Here is a 13,952-nt window from a genome sequence, read left to right as displayed (position 1 = left end):
TTCCCAACTTTCTAACTGAGAGGAAAAGCTACCTGGTTGAATATTAAGAAAAAGTTTTCTAACAAAGCAGCAATTGCATTGGAGAAAGAATGGATATAGGTTCTCTTAATGGGTGCTGATAACAGAAGAAACAATTCTACTTTTGAAAGATGAAGGTTTATACGGCTAAATCCCACATGGTCAGCCTCTTATATGCTAAGATATTTTTAATTCTCTGATTCAAAGGTGAACATAGCAACTCTATCATACTAATGAACATATTTGCCTCACAATAACAGTAAGGAAAAATAAAAGAAAAATAATCAGAGTTGTTAGAGTAGCTTCAAATAATTTAATTTAGCATATTTATTGTAATCGATTTACACTTAAACATAGTAAAAAAGCGTAATTTTCTTAGGAAAGTAACAAAAGGAATGTTGTAACATTTGAAGTTTTGGGTTCTTTCTCCTAGAAAACTGTGTTGTCAAGAAATGTTTTCCTGAAACATTTCTGAGCACGTTAGTTTCTCCCATACCTTGTATACAAGTAACAGTATAAGCATGTTGGTGCTTAGAGTCTGCCTGAAGAGTTTTCTGCTTTCCTCACTATTTGTATTTTATTTTCTCTGAGACTATTCAGATGTTGTACTTACAGCAAGAGACTACAGTTAAGTATGAACATAAGCAGGTTCATGATTCACACTGGGCTAGACACTGATGTTTTTATTCCTCCTGAACCGTCCTTTTTTGCCCCATGAGATCACAATAATTTCAGTGGGATGACTTGGACTATGAACTCAGTTCATTATACGCATAGGTAACACATTCTGGTTTTATGGACTTTTTCAGTGTGAGGATCTTTATTTTAACTGCACATTTCATCTGGTACAGATGCTAATATAACTGCAGCAACCTAATTCTCCCTCATTTCAGGTTTTAAAATTACAGTTGTAAGAGACATGCTCTGGACCAGCCAAGAAGCCAAATCCTAATGCAGGAACCACGGGGTAACATTATATAACTCCTGCGTACGAAATCAGAATACTTGACCAAAACGGTATTTTCTGGTGTCAAAATCTATTAAACTGTAACTTTACCTTCTGTCCCAGCAGCATGGATCTGATCAAGAATAACCTCAGTCGAAATGGGCATGAATTGTTTTATCTGTGTTTGCTTTTAACCTGCTTTAAACTAGAGAGTGGTTCTAAGAATCCCCATAACTGTACTTCCAACACCTCGATTTAAGCAGCTTTTCTGATTGACTTAATAAATTACAACAATTAGGTTCTGAAGTAGCTCTCCAGTAGATGAAGCAAAAGGAAAGAAGAAAACCCACCTTCAAGCCCCAAAACCGCTACTTAAACAGAAGTCTAGCTTTAAAATACCCCTCTTCCATTTCTGAAGAGTTTCCTGTAACACAGCTGTTGGAAATAACGAGAGACTAACCTTAGTACAAGGGTCAGCACCCAGTGTTTCTTTGTAAACCAAAGGGTATGTTTTTGTTGAGACTCCCTGAAGTTGCCCAAATGGCATGTCAAACCAAGCAGCGATGTTATGAGCAGAGGATGTGGTCTGTATCTCATGGCTGGTTGTAAATGATTGGGGACAAATTAGAGATAATACCAATAAAAATATTTTTGTTTCCAAAATGGAAATATTTTACATGCTCTTCTGGTTTCACAAAGACTAAGTACTTGGTGCACTCTTTCACTGGCCTAAGAAGTGGTGGAGATAGAGGTAATGGTGTTTTCTAGCTCATCACTACCTATGCGTCTGGATTTAAACAGAAAACAAAGGTAAATGTAATGCTCTTTGCCTATGGTTAGCCACTCTTGCTTCTAAATGAGATTTTCACGAGCTGGCAAGATATTGAGTTTCACTGCCAACATTTTGATTTAGTAATACAACTCAAGTGGTAATGGCTAGCATAACCCATTGATGTGCAAGAAGACAGTATGTCAAGAACTTTTAGTGCAATGGATGCCATGATGCTACCATATGCACCTGGTCAGACTGTGGTAACATCCAAATCCTTGAGCAATAGTTAAAGCTCTTTACAGCAAGCCAACATAAATCTAGAAAGTCAGCCAGAATCTTGTGCTAAATTTTTCCAGAGCATGTGCCAGAAGGTGTCTGTTGTGCTAAGCACCTAACTAGGTATCCTGATTCACAGTGCTGCTAAACGCTTTCAGTGCCAGCTCTCTTCATACAGACAGCCGCATGAGCAGCAGTGGAAATGGCTTACTGTAGGTAGATTTGCCACAAAGCCCGGAGGGGGTCTCTGGGAGCTTCCCACTTCCTCGCTGCACGCTGATGAGTCCTCCTGGTTGTTGCCGGTCACCAAAAGGCGCTTCCCTTTACGACCCCTAAAATACCAGCTCTTAAACGGTCTGTGCACATCTGCGGGGGCACAGCTGAACAGCAGTGTGGATACAGCATGCTTCATACGTTAGTTCCCTATTTTTCGGATTTGCCACCCTTTCAAAGAAAAATGCCTTTATGTAAACTAGTTACCTTCAAGTCACCCTTAATGCAAGTCACGTTGAGGTAAAAGGCAGACAAAAGTATAAATTCACAACAACCAAAGCAGACTAAGAAAACAAAGGTTTATGCAAGGTGTGGGCAGAATGAAAGAAAAAACCCACACAATCTGTACACATGAAGCTGAAATCAAAGTTATTTCTTACTACAGCCAGCTGAGATGCTAAAGGTGCCTCAGTGCAAACCTCATCAGTGATTTTGGCCTCCATCATGCCCACAGTGTCAGCTTGCATCCCTTGGAGAGGAGTTGTCCTGGGCGAAGCCGCCAGCTCTAAATTGTCTTTCCGGGGGTCCTCAGGATTGGCACTCACGTCAGGCTTCCCACGCAGGCGGCACAGGTTGTTCCTTCGAAATTCGAACTGGCTGCTCCCTTTCAGCCCTCTCATGAGAGGCACGATGGAGTTTGGCTCTCGGTGAACCTTAACCAACATTTCATTTGTTATGTATGCAAATTTTCCTTCCAAAAAACTAATTGGAAGTTCTAATCTTTTAAGAGACAGTCATGCAGTGTGCAAAAACCCTTGATAAAATATCTAAATAAATACATCATGGAAAACAAATAAATCCTGGTGATGATAAAAGGCTAATCCAATAAACTAATCTGATCAAAAGATCAGTCTTGTAAAATCAATTACATTTGTCTTCAAACACAAAGCCATAGACAAGGTTCTTAGAAGAAATACGTTCTCTGTAGGGATTAAACCACAAATTGATTTATGAATATACTCCCCTAAGAGAAACTAGAATATAATTCCTAAAGTATCTCTATCAAGAACCAATGGGAATTTTCTCTTTTATACTAGTTTAGCATCTCACTTGAAAACATGTAAACATTGTTTGGTATACAGCATGTGATTTATAGCATACACTGTTTTGTCTCAGTGCTTTCAAGGAGAACAACAGCAAGCTGTAAAACCTTCTGCTCCAGATCATTCCTTCAAAATAAATCCAGTTCAGATGCTCTGTGAGGACTGGTATTTCAAAGTGATAACTGACAATTTATAAATCACCCACTTTATTTTGCAATGAGACAGCACATCTGTAATCCATATTTATTTCCCGTTAATAACTGTGAGGGTGCTGCTGCATTGATTGTTTCATATCATGTACATTTCACCTTACTAACTAACCTTGAAGAAGAGCAAAGAGGGGCACTTTTCCCCCTTTTTTTTCCCTACTCAGGGAATATTCTAAGATGAACTGTTTCAAATAAATTCAAATAAGATATTGAACCAACAGAAGCTCAACATTTTTGTGAGTTTATTAATGAAATCCATATTGGCATCATTTATGTTTCATTCCCTTTTCAGACATCCACATCAAATATAAAAGCTGAGCAACACAAAAAGGAAATACTTTATTTCATTTTAAAAACCAGTCAAAATGTTGAGTCACTTCAGGGTTGACATTGGTAACAGTGTGACTTTGCATGCCTCCAGGATTTGTAAAATTGCCAAAACAGATTTTAGGAAACTGGTGGGACTAGACTACCAGGAGGGAGATTTAACAGCAAGAAGATTGATTACAACCAACTCTGCTAAGGGACGGTTATAACAGGCGAAGGTGCGTTCCCTGCCTGCCCTCAGGCTACACTGCCTGCTGAAATCTGCAAAAAATGTGTAACCTGGACTGTTCCCGTTTGCTATTCTAGCCTCCCTGCCTTGGGAAACGACTACACAAATTGCAACTAGGTTTGTCCCAAAGCCCTGATAGAAATGAGTCAAAGACAAGGCTCCAATCATGCCACCTATGGAAGTTTCTTCTGCATGTAGCCAAGGAGCTCATGGCTAGCTGCGAAGAAGATTCCATACAAAGCATGTTTCGTTGAGCAGAGCACGTTTTCCACTTTGCCCATGTTTTCTTTTTCTTTTGCCCAGTTTCATGTTTGATGCAAAGGTTTCTGTGTTAAAAGGCATCCTGTTTTGACATCTTTTAAACTTATACTAAGGTTTATATTGAGCCTTTGATTATTGAAGCATAATAATCCCCATTAATAAATCCTATATAGGTAAGCCAAAAAATCAACCTCCCAGGCAAAAAGACATGTGGAACTGCATAGGAAATGTTGGATGCATACACCACCTACTTTGTAATGCAGATCCTAATCACCACTAATGGCATAAAATTGGCATACTGAAAAATACCTTTACAATAGGATTCTCTCTCCACTCCTGCCTAATATTGCTCATAAATCAAAAATACTGATGATGAAATCATTGGCTTCAAGTCACACTAAACATTCAAAATCATTATCCCAAAATCCTTTCGGGAAGCAGACAAGATGCTCTCAGTTCAGCTCCCTGTAGATTGCAGGTCAGTAGCACAAAGACATAGCATATAATTGGACTCAAGTGGTAGTCTGAGCTCATAAGAGGCCAAGCACAAATTAGTCCGAATCACTTCCTACTTTAAAAAGAGACATTTCAACATGGGCACAGTTCAGATGTGCAGCTGCCTGACCTACGGATAAATACAAGGCTTTAATGCTTCCAGAAACTGAACAGTGAATAATTTGGATGTCTGAATATGACAGGAAACATCAGCCTTTTTGATCCAGGGCATTTCTGTGAGCATTTTGGCTTCAGGATGAACTCTGAATTCTTGAATTTATATTGGAGAGTACAAAACTCAACTTTAAACTCTAGATTATAAAGGGAAATGAAGACCAAAATGAAAGCAGCATGCAAATACTAACAGTGAAATATTTCCAATAAATACCAGGTATTGCTTTTTAATGTTATATGATATTTTGCAGATGCAGACAACAATCAGACATCTATTATCAGCCAATTAGTACATTAAAATAAATGCAAGTGCGAAAATCACTGACCTGATATGAGTTTTGATATCATGTAAACGGTATGTGTTTAATTTATTTTACCAAGGAAGGTTTTAAATGACTAAGCACTCATGCTGAATAATGGGAGAATAAATCAGGAAAGAATCAGTCTATATTTGCCCTGTTTCTTATATTCTCCAACTATCCAATAGCAGCTGCAGCATGCAGCAGAAGATTAGGGTTAAGACTCATCTGACTTGAAGTGGCAAATGTGTTCCTAAAATTCAGGAGACAAAGAAGTTGTCTGGATTGGAACTTAGGTTCCCATTCACATCTGACTGTCAGTCAATACATGGCAACACTGAGCACATTTCACACGTTGGGTAGAACAAACAAATATTTGCTTCCTGAAAAAATGTTTGCAATGCATTAACATTACAATGCATTTAGTAATAACATAGCATTTATAACACAGTCAGGCTGGGAGGGCGAAGTGACTAAGGTATGAGCCCAGGACACAAAAGAATCTGCTTCCAAGCTTCACCCCAGGCTTTCTCAGTGATGTTGGACCAGTCATGTGGCCTCTCGTGTGCCTCAATTTCCCTTCTGTATTACAGGGCTAATAGCATCACTCTCCATCAAAAAGGAGGACGGTCCTGTAGGTTTGTGATTCAGCCTAGGCAGCCTGGCAGGAAGAAACAACACATTGTGCTTCTCACTCTCTGGGGTTATTTTTGGACCTTTATAAGGAGGTAAAAGAGAGATGAAAGCACCGTCTGAATTGTGCTTTCTGCTGCTGGAACAAAAGTAATGGTGTCTATCAGATTTAATCAAGCTGTTTGCCTGCTTTTACTCTCCTATATTTGAAACACTGCAGCACTTACGTTTTCTTTGTAGTGTTTTGACGCAACACTTCTTCATTGGTTCAGTTTATGCTCAAAGAGATTTAGAATTGGACATAACTTTTAAGTGGTACTTTTAGTGTTTGTCTCAAGGGCCTGTCTCACAGAATCTGTCACATTCCCCCAGTGTGCTAACATTTCAGCTGAAGCATTGCAGTCACCATTGTAAAGTAGTGGCCATATTTTTATATATATTGCTCTGTAATGAGTAAACGGTTCCTGTTGAAAAGAAGCTGGTATAGCAGGAGGTGGCAGGTTCCAGTTTTGCCTTCAGAAGGCACAGCAGCTGCATCTGGCTGGAGGCTTGAGACCAGCCAAGGACCCCTAGGGCAAACCTCTTTTCCCACAGCCACATGAGTTAGGAAAGGGAACATGTATCTACCAGTGCAGCACAACATGAGGCTAAGCAGCAGGGTGCAATTCTGGTACACTAAAATCAACAGCAAGCTCTTGTTGACTTCTGCTGCAGGAGAATTTCATCCTCAAGAATACAGCATTTCCCAGCAGCAGGAAGAGCAGGTCTTGCACATGCCTGCTCTTTCGTGGTACCACCCCATCATTCATACAGTGACTCTGAGTACTGGCTGTCTTCTGCAAGGTGCCCACACTCACCATGCTCTCTCAGCTGAAAAGGAATGGAGATGCACACTGTTTGGATTTTTTTGAAACTGGTATTTCAGCTCATTTCTGCCCTTGCCTGTCTTTCCCATCTCTTTTTTTTTTCCCTCTCTTCACACTCTTTCTCCTCTCTCTAATATTTCCAAACCCAGCTTTGAAGTCATTGACCTTGAAAACAAAAAACAAAAGAGCAATTCACTTGCCAAATGCAAATACCTTGACAGATGCAGCATATAAACCAAGCTGTGAAGTCAAACAAACCTGTAACATCTCACATCAGAAGCCCTCTTTCTCCCTCTGTCTGGGTTTCTACACTGTATTATTTTTCCTTGATTGCATCATTCCTTTGTGAAGACTGAAACTCTTGAGACCATAACTACCCTAGTCTCTATAATAAATATAACATAGAATGGTGTGATTTGTGGATTTTGGTAGTATTTTTAACAATCCTGTTAGATGTCAGCAGGGATTTATGACATGGATCCCTCAATCTTGTAAAAACAGCCACAACGACCAAAAGCACAAGAGCCTCTAACTCTTAGCAATCTCTAATGCTGTTTTGTCAATAGGGAGGATTAAGAGTGCACACTGTATTAGTACGGGATTCACGCTAAGGCTGCCCAGGAGATCCTGGGTCCCTCAAGGGCCACAGTTGCTCAGCTCCACACTGTGAGGACTTCTTGTAGTGGTGAGGCTCACAGTAGATATTTAACCCTAGACCTATACTTCAAAAATGCAAAACTGAACCTGGAAATACTTGAACCTCAGGGTCAAGTCCTTTAGCACAGAGGCAGCAGTAGATTTACAATTTCTATATGTAGGTAAACCACTAGAGGGAGGGAGAGGTCCACAGTGCCCGAGCAGCCCTTCCCGAGCCAGCTTCTCCATCTCCTCCATCATCACACACAGGCTAGACCCTGCCTTTTAACAGCGGGTGGGGACTTCGGTTTTGACCCTACTCATAGGCCAAATGAAGGTGGCAGCAGTTCCCCAAGGTCTTCAGTGTTTGGCCCTCCAAAAACTGCCTCACAGCTTTTCTTCAGCCCCAACCGCTGCTCCCACATGGATGCAATTTCTCAGCGCCAAGGCTGCAGGCCAGATGGACGTGTCCCGTGGGCTGAATGCGGCCCAGGAGCCATCAGCTACAGCACCATATGTAAGCGATGTTTTACATACATATCAAATGTCAGGCCTCAGCTAAGTCGCAGATGAAGTATAATGCTACTACTGTAGCACAGTGCCCTTAATATCATCCCGCAATGTGGAAGAGTCCTTCCTCCAAATCATTAGCAACAGATGAGCTCTGTGCTTATTTTAGGCCCCCGAGTACTTTGTAGCAAAAACATACCCAGAACAAAGTGTGTCTCCATTCCTCCTCAGCTGAGTTTTAGCAAAGAATTTAATAAAGATTTATAGGTTTTCAGAGATTGTTTTGAGCTTAGCCAAGGCCTCTTTTTTTAATCAGACTTTTCCGTGGGGGGCAGGGGAGGAAGTGTTTCCAAGGTTATAGAAATTGAAGCAATATCTCAGGTATCTCCAGCCTCACTCAACGTGCTACCAGCCCTTTAACTTATGAGAGAGCAGACTTTGTTTTTACAAGTCTCATCCAGAAAAGCTTTGTGTGAGTAATAAAATGTTAGGTCCCATAAGCTTATGCTAATACTCATGTCCCTGGGCTTTATTACGTTTGGAAATCAAAAACTAATCCCATAAAAATTCCAAAAATAAAAAGAAAATATGCTGAGGGCAAATAGGTAAAAGTTATCGTGTGTCATTATTCGTTAATTAAACTACTGAAGGTCGTTTGGATGATTGGAGATGGACAAATACCAGAAGAGAAGTTTCACTCCTGCAAGGAGCTTGAAATGTTGCTAAAAAATATTACAGTTTGGGGTTTTGATAGACATCATTCTAGTGTGAGTAAAGCGAAAGTCTTCCTTCCTGCTAAATTAACGTTCCAAGCATTCTGAAACGCTTTTCAGAGAAGATACGCAAGATTTCCCGGCAACTTGGATAAAGGCATTGAATTCAGGGAGGAATGGCTTGGAATCAGCATTTAAGCCTGAAGAGGACTAGTTTGGTGGACCTTGGATATGATGATCCCTGTCAGCCTAGAAGAAACATCCCAGGTCTACTCATTTTTCCCACATAGGTTGTGTTCCCTCAACTACTGAGTATTCAAGTTGGTTTCCTGCAGACTCTTTTCAGTTAGACCATACCTTTCCTGAGACACAGCAGGCAAAACAGGACGCAATACTCAAGATGAGTCATCAAAAGTACGGAGAATAACAAAAGAATTACTTCACATGTCTAGCATACTTTTTTGTGTTTACATTTGCTCTGGCTGGGATTGGCTATCTTTTTCTGCAGACCTGCAGTCCAGCTCACATTTTTTCTCCTTTAAGCACACATCTAATTGTGCCTACATGTGTTTTACTTACCCTATTAAACTGCATCCTGTTTATCCCAGGGCTTTTTTTTTTTTAATTTATCAAAGTCATTTGGAGTTTGGAGACTTTGCTATATGAACTCCTCATGTCATCATCTAAGTCTTTAACAAAAATATTTGTTAACTAATGTCAGACCCAGACCTCTACTGCAAAATCCTGCTTACTAGATCAGTCCAGTTGCCAAATATTAGGGATTTCGGATTGAACATGAATCCACATCTCTTGGAGAGGGCATCAACAAGCGGTTGTGCTGTTAAAAGAAGGGGCAGAGTTTTCATGCTCTACCAGAACAGACAGTCCAATAGTCTGTCCCTAACATTGGCCGGTTTCAAGAGAAGATTTAAGAAACAGCAGAATGGGCAGCTGTGGAACTAGGGAAGATTATGCTGTAACCAGAAAATTACAAGTGACAGTAGGATAGCACATACTGAATTTCTGCCAGACAATATTATCTGGAATTCTGAACAAGGGAGAGTGAATGAATGAAGAGCTCTTAGGGAAGATAAATCTCGTACCCAGTGAGAGAAGATGGTTTTGTTTTTAAGCCCCTGCCTGCTCAGCTTTGCAGGGGATCTGACGACTGTTTCTACCACAGACTTTTCTTATGGACGTTGAACAGATCAGTTAATCTCTTTCAGCATCAAATCTCTTCCTGATTCTGAGGGATACAGGTGATTGAGGTGTTTGAGGGGCTCCTTGATATTGTAAGTGCCGCTCCCCCCCCCCCCAAAAAAAAAAAAAAGGGAAGCTCTGGAGAGGAAAGGATGAAGCCCGAAGGAATCAAAGGTCAATAAATGCCTTGACTGGAACATAGTTCGTGTTTGGTGAGACACTCACACAAAGTGAGAAGATACATTGCACAGCTTAGATAAGAGAAGTGAGGAAGACAAGAGCTACCTGTGGTAAAAATAGATGGGTTTAAAGACAGTCAGGGGAGGAGGAAAAGGATTTTGTTGTTTTATTCAAAGCATTTGAATCCCATATAGAAAGTGTATGCAAAGTGAGAGTTGCCAGTCATCAGTAATGTAAGTAATAGTCAAGTAAGAGACTGACACGTGAGTTCCCTTAAGACAAAAGTCAAAACAGATTTATGATCTAGATTAGGACTCTGGTGCAATTTAGGCAGCAAAGTCTGATGCTGAGATCCTGAGACTCATTACACATGACTTTGGGGCTGTATAAACCCCAGGGAAGCTGAAGTTCTGCTTTGTGCTTAACCAGAGTGGCTCAAGAAGCAGCACAGCTCAGGACTTAACTCCTGCCTGCATAGAAGCAGACACAAACAGTTGAATCTTTTGCAATACCAAAGGTACTATCAAGAAACCCAGTGTTATTACATCTAAGGGGTTAGCTGGATTCATTGTGGCTGGAAGTAAGGATCTCTCTCTCCTCACTAACTTCCTTGCTATCCAGATGATCCGACCTGGCACAAGGAGACTCCATCTCCTGGAGTGCATGTGAACAACTCTCCCAGAATAAGACCCTTCCTTGCTGACCCTCACTGACCCCATTATACAGCATCTCGCCCTGCTCCCCCAAGTGCTGGAGGAGAAAGTGGGTGCAGAAACAGCTGAAATGTTGTTTGACCCTAGCCAGTGGAAGGGACGACTCCGTGGGGAGCATGGAGGCAAATGTGCACAATGTGGCCAGCCAGTGCAGATCAGGGCTAGAGCAGCCCATACAGAACAGCACAGAGTGGGCACTAGTATCATAGTTGTACAATATTACTAGAATCTAATAATTTTGAAATATTCTGTACTGCGAATCATATTTCTACCACATGTTGATACCAACCATCACTGTGCTTGAGGCTGAAAGGATCTATGAGCAATGAATTCCTTATGGTAAAGTCTCTCTGAGGGGCTGGATTCAGTAGAATTTCTCAGTGTCACACATGTGCACACGCATGCACACACATGCACATGTGTGCACAAGCCATATCGGATTCTTTACAAAACAAGGTCATAGCTTCTGTTTTCTTTGGAGGTGGATGAATGAGGACAGGCTAGCATGTATGTAAGAAGCCAGCAAGTGTTTAATTCACAGCAGGTATGAAAGGTGCAGTGTCATTTCCTTTCTTCAGGTTCAGGTCCTTTCTTTGCTCTGGAGAATCCGAGCTCAATCTCACTCTTTGGTAGACAGCTTTCTGGTAGAGAATGGTTAGAGGAGAATGGATGTGATGAGGTACAATAACAAAAATTACTTCCTTATGGTCTTAAAAGGAAAGACTAAATTTCCTTGCTTCTTCTGAAGAAGGGGAGTTGGCTCCCACTTGCACAGGACCTGTTCAAGCAGTTCAAGTCTAGATCTCAGCCTTGCAATACCCATGTCCCCTGCATAGCTCTGAATGCCCTTGTACAGGTCCAGGCGACTCATATTCCTCAACAGGTTTTGTGCAAATGTGTAGAACTCCTTCATCTATATGTGCCAAACCACTGAGTTTATGAAGCCAGAAAGTGAAAGTAATTTATAAACCTAATTTCAGATCTCAGAGGAATAATGCAAGGCAAAATGGAGAGCTTATGTATCTCCTCTTCTTGTGCATTCACTGGGTACAATGTAACCTACTTTTAAGTAAAAATCATCATTTAAAATAGTGTGTCTCCTTTGTTTAAAAGAGCTTTTAAAGGAATCCATTTGTCCTGTTTTCCTTCCTGTTTTTTCCTTTCCTCCTCCCCTTTGAATACTACAGGTCTTATTTCTGACTTACAGGGGTGGTCATCTGCTCTTCTCATTCTCATGTGGTCTCCCTGGATAGAAGAGAAATGATGAACCTTGCATTCCTTCACTATCTTGGTCCCCAGGGAAATAACTGTAGCCACAGATATAGAGCAGAAAAAATGAGTGAGCTGGGCTTTTCCACCATTCTTTATTTACACTTTTCATGGTTTCTTTTCTTTCAATATTGCTTATGTATTTATGTTCAGCTAGCAGCCCAGCAGGGATCGAAGTCTTTACTCTCACTAGTGGAGTTTCTTATCACAGCAAAGAAAGGGTATAAGAGTCCAGATAAAAAAAACTAGATAGCAACCAAATTTTTGTAACTTGCAACACCATTTGGAACTGCTAAAATTATGACACCAAATACTGTTGTCTGGAGCAATCTAGAGTAATCTCGTCAGTCTTAGAGCAACTCTGAATGCACAGACTCTTGGTGCCCACTAGTAGCAAAACTCCCTTTATAAAGTAGCACACCCAAAATGAGGAAGGGTATGATACAGTGCTCTAGAACTTTTGTACTTGGCACAAATAGAGCTATATAAAGGGGGGGGTGGGGAAAGAATTGATGTGCAGCAATTTTGTAGCATAAACTGTGATAAATATATTGGCAGAGATTAGTAACATTTGCCTGGTTTCAAGTTTCTTCACAAACTAACTCAGATATTAGATGAGATTTAGCAGGAGCTTTTTACCCAAAGGCAAATGAATTTTTGAATAGCTCTTGTAAGTGTCCTGGTTTTGGCTGGGATAGAGTTAATTTTCTTCCTAGTAGCTGGTATAGTGTTATGTTTTGGATTTAGTATGAGAATAATGTTGACAACACACTGATGTTTTTAGTTGTTGCTAAGTAGTGTTTATACTAATTCAAAGATTTTTCAGCTTCTCATGCCCAGCCAGCAAGAAGGCTGGAGGTGCACAAGAAGTTGGGAGGGGACACAGCCAGGACAGCTGACCCAAACTGGCCAAAGGAATATTCCATACCGTATGACACTATGCCCAGTATATAAACTGGGGGAAGTTGGCCGGGAGGGGCGGATCGCTGCTTGGGAACTGACTGGGCATCAGTCAGCGAGTGGTGAGCAATTACATTGTGCATCACTTGGTTTGTGTATTCTAATTCTTTTAGTAGTATTATTGTCATTTTTTAATTCTTCTTATTATTATCATTATTATTATTTTCTTCCTTTCTGTCCTATTAAACTGCCTTTATCTCAACCCATGAGTTCTACTTTTCTTTCAATTCTCTCCCCCATCCCAGTGGGTGGGGGGAGTGAGCGAGCGGCTGCATGGTGCTTAGTAAACCACGACAGTGAGCAACAGGGAAAACAGATCTTTTCCTGATTTTTATTTGCCATTTATAATTCTTTTTGATTGCCTGAGACAAGACCATGCACCCAGAAACACAAAACTGCTAGGAAGTTAATTGGGTGAATGTGCAAGGAGAGGGGGAAGAGGAAGATGTTTTAGCTGGCTTCATGGTGTCGGTGAGCCACCAGCCAGCCCAGTGTGGCTATCATGAAACACACAGCTAGGATGCAGCAGGTGAAACAGGGAACTATTGCAAGGTAACGTTGCGTAGGATTCAAGAAGGATGGAAAAATTACAACACAGTTTCTAGAAGCTTCCTTAGAAGCTACTTCACTTCTATTTTACAAATAGGATTTTTCAAAAGAGGTTTTTTTCACCAAAGATCTTGGACTGATAAGCCTAGCAGAGGCTGAGCTGGAATATCATTACACTGCACCATTTTTACAGATAGGTAAATGCATGGGAGAAAAAAGAGCCCATGGGCGGGGTAGGCACTATGTCTGCACAAAGAGCAGCAAGAGGACTCATCCCACCTCTCACCTTTCACTCAGTAGCCTGGGGTTTGTGCTTTCACCTGGCATCAGGGAAAACCATTTTCAAATTTCCTCTCTGTTGGAGGGAACCTGAACCCACATTATCTCCTTCACCAAACTGT

Source organism: Gymnogyps californianus, chromosome 2 (genome assembly GCF_018139145.2).
Source record: "Gymnogyps californianus isolate 813 chromosome 2, ASM1813914v2, whole genome shotgun sequence".
NCBI classification, from domain to species: domain Eukaryota; kingdom Metazoa; phylum Chordata; class Aves; order Accipitriformes; family Cathartidae; genus Gymnogyps; species Gymnogyps californianus.
This window is presented reverse-complemented; position numbering follows the sequence as displayed.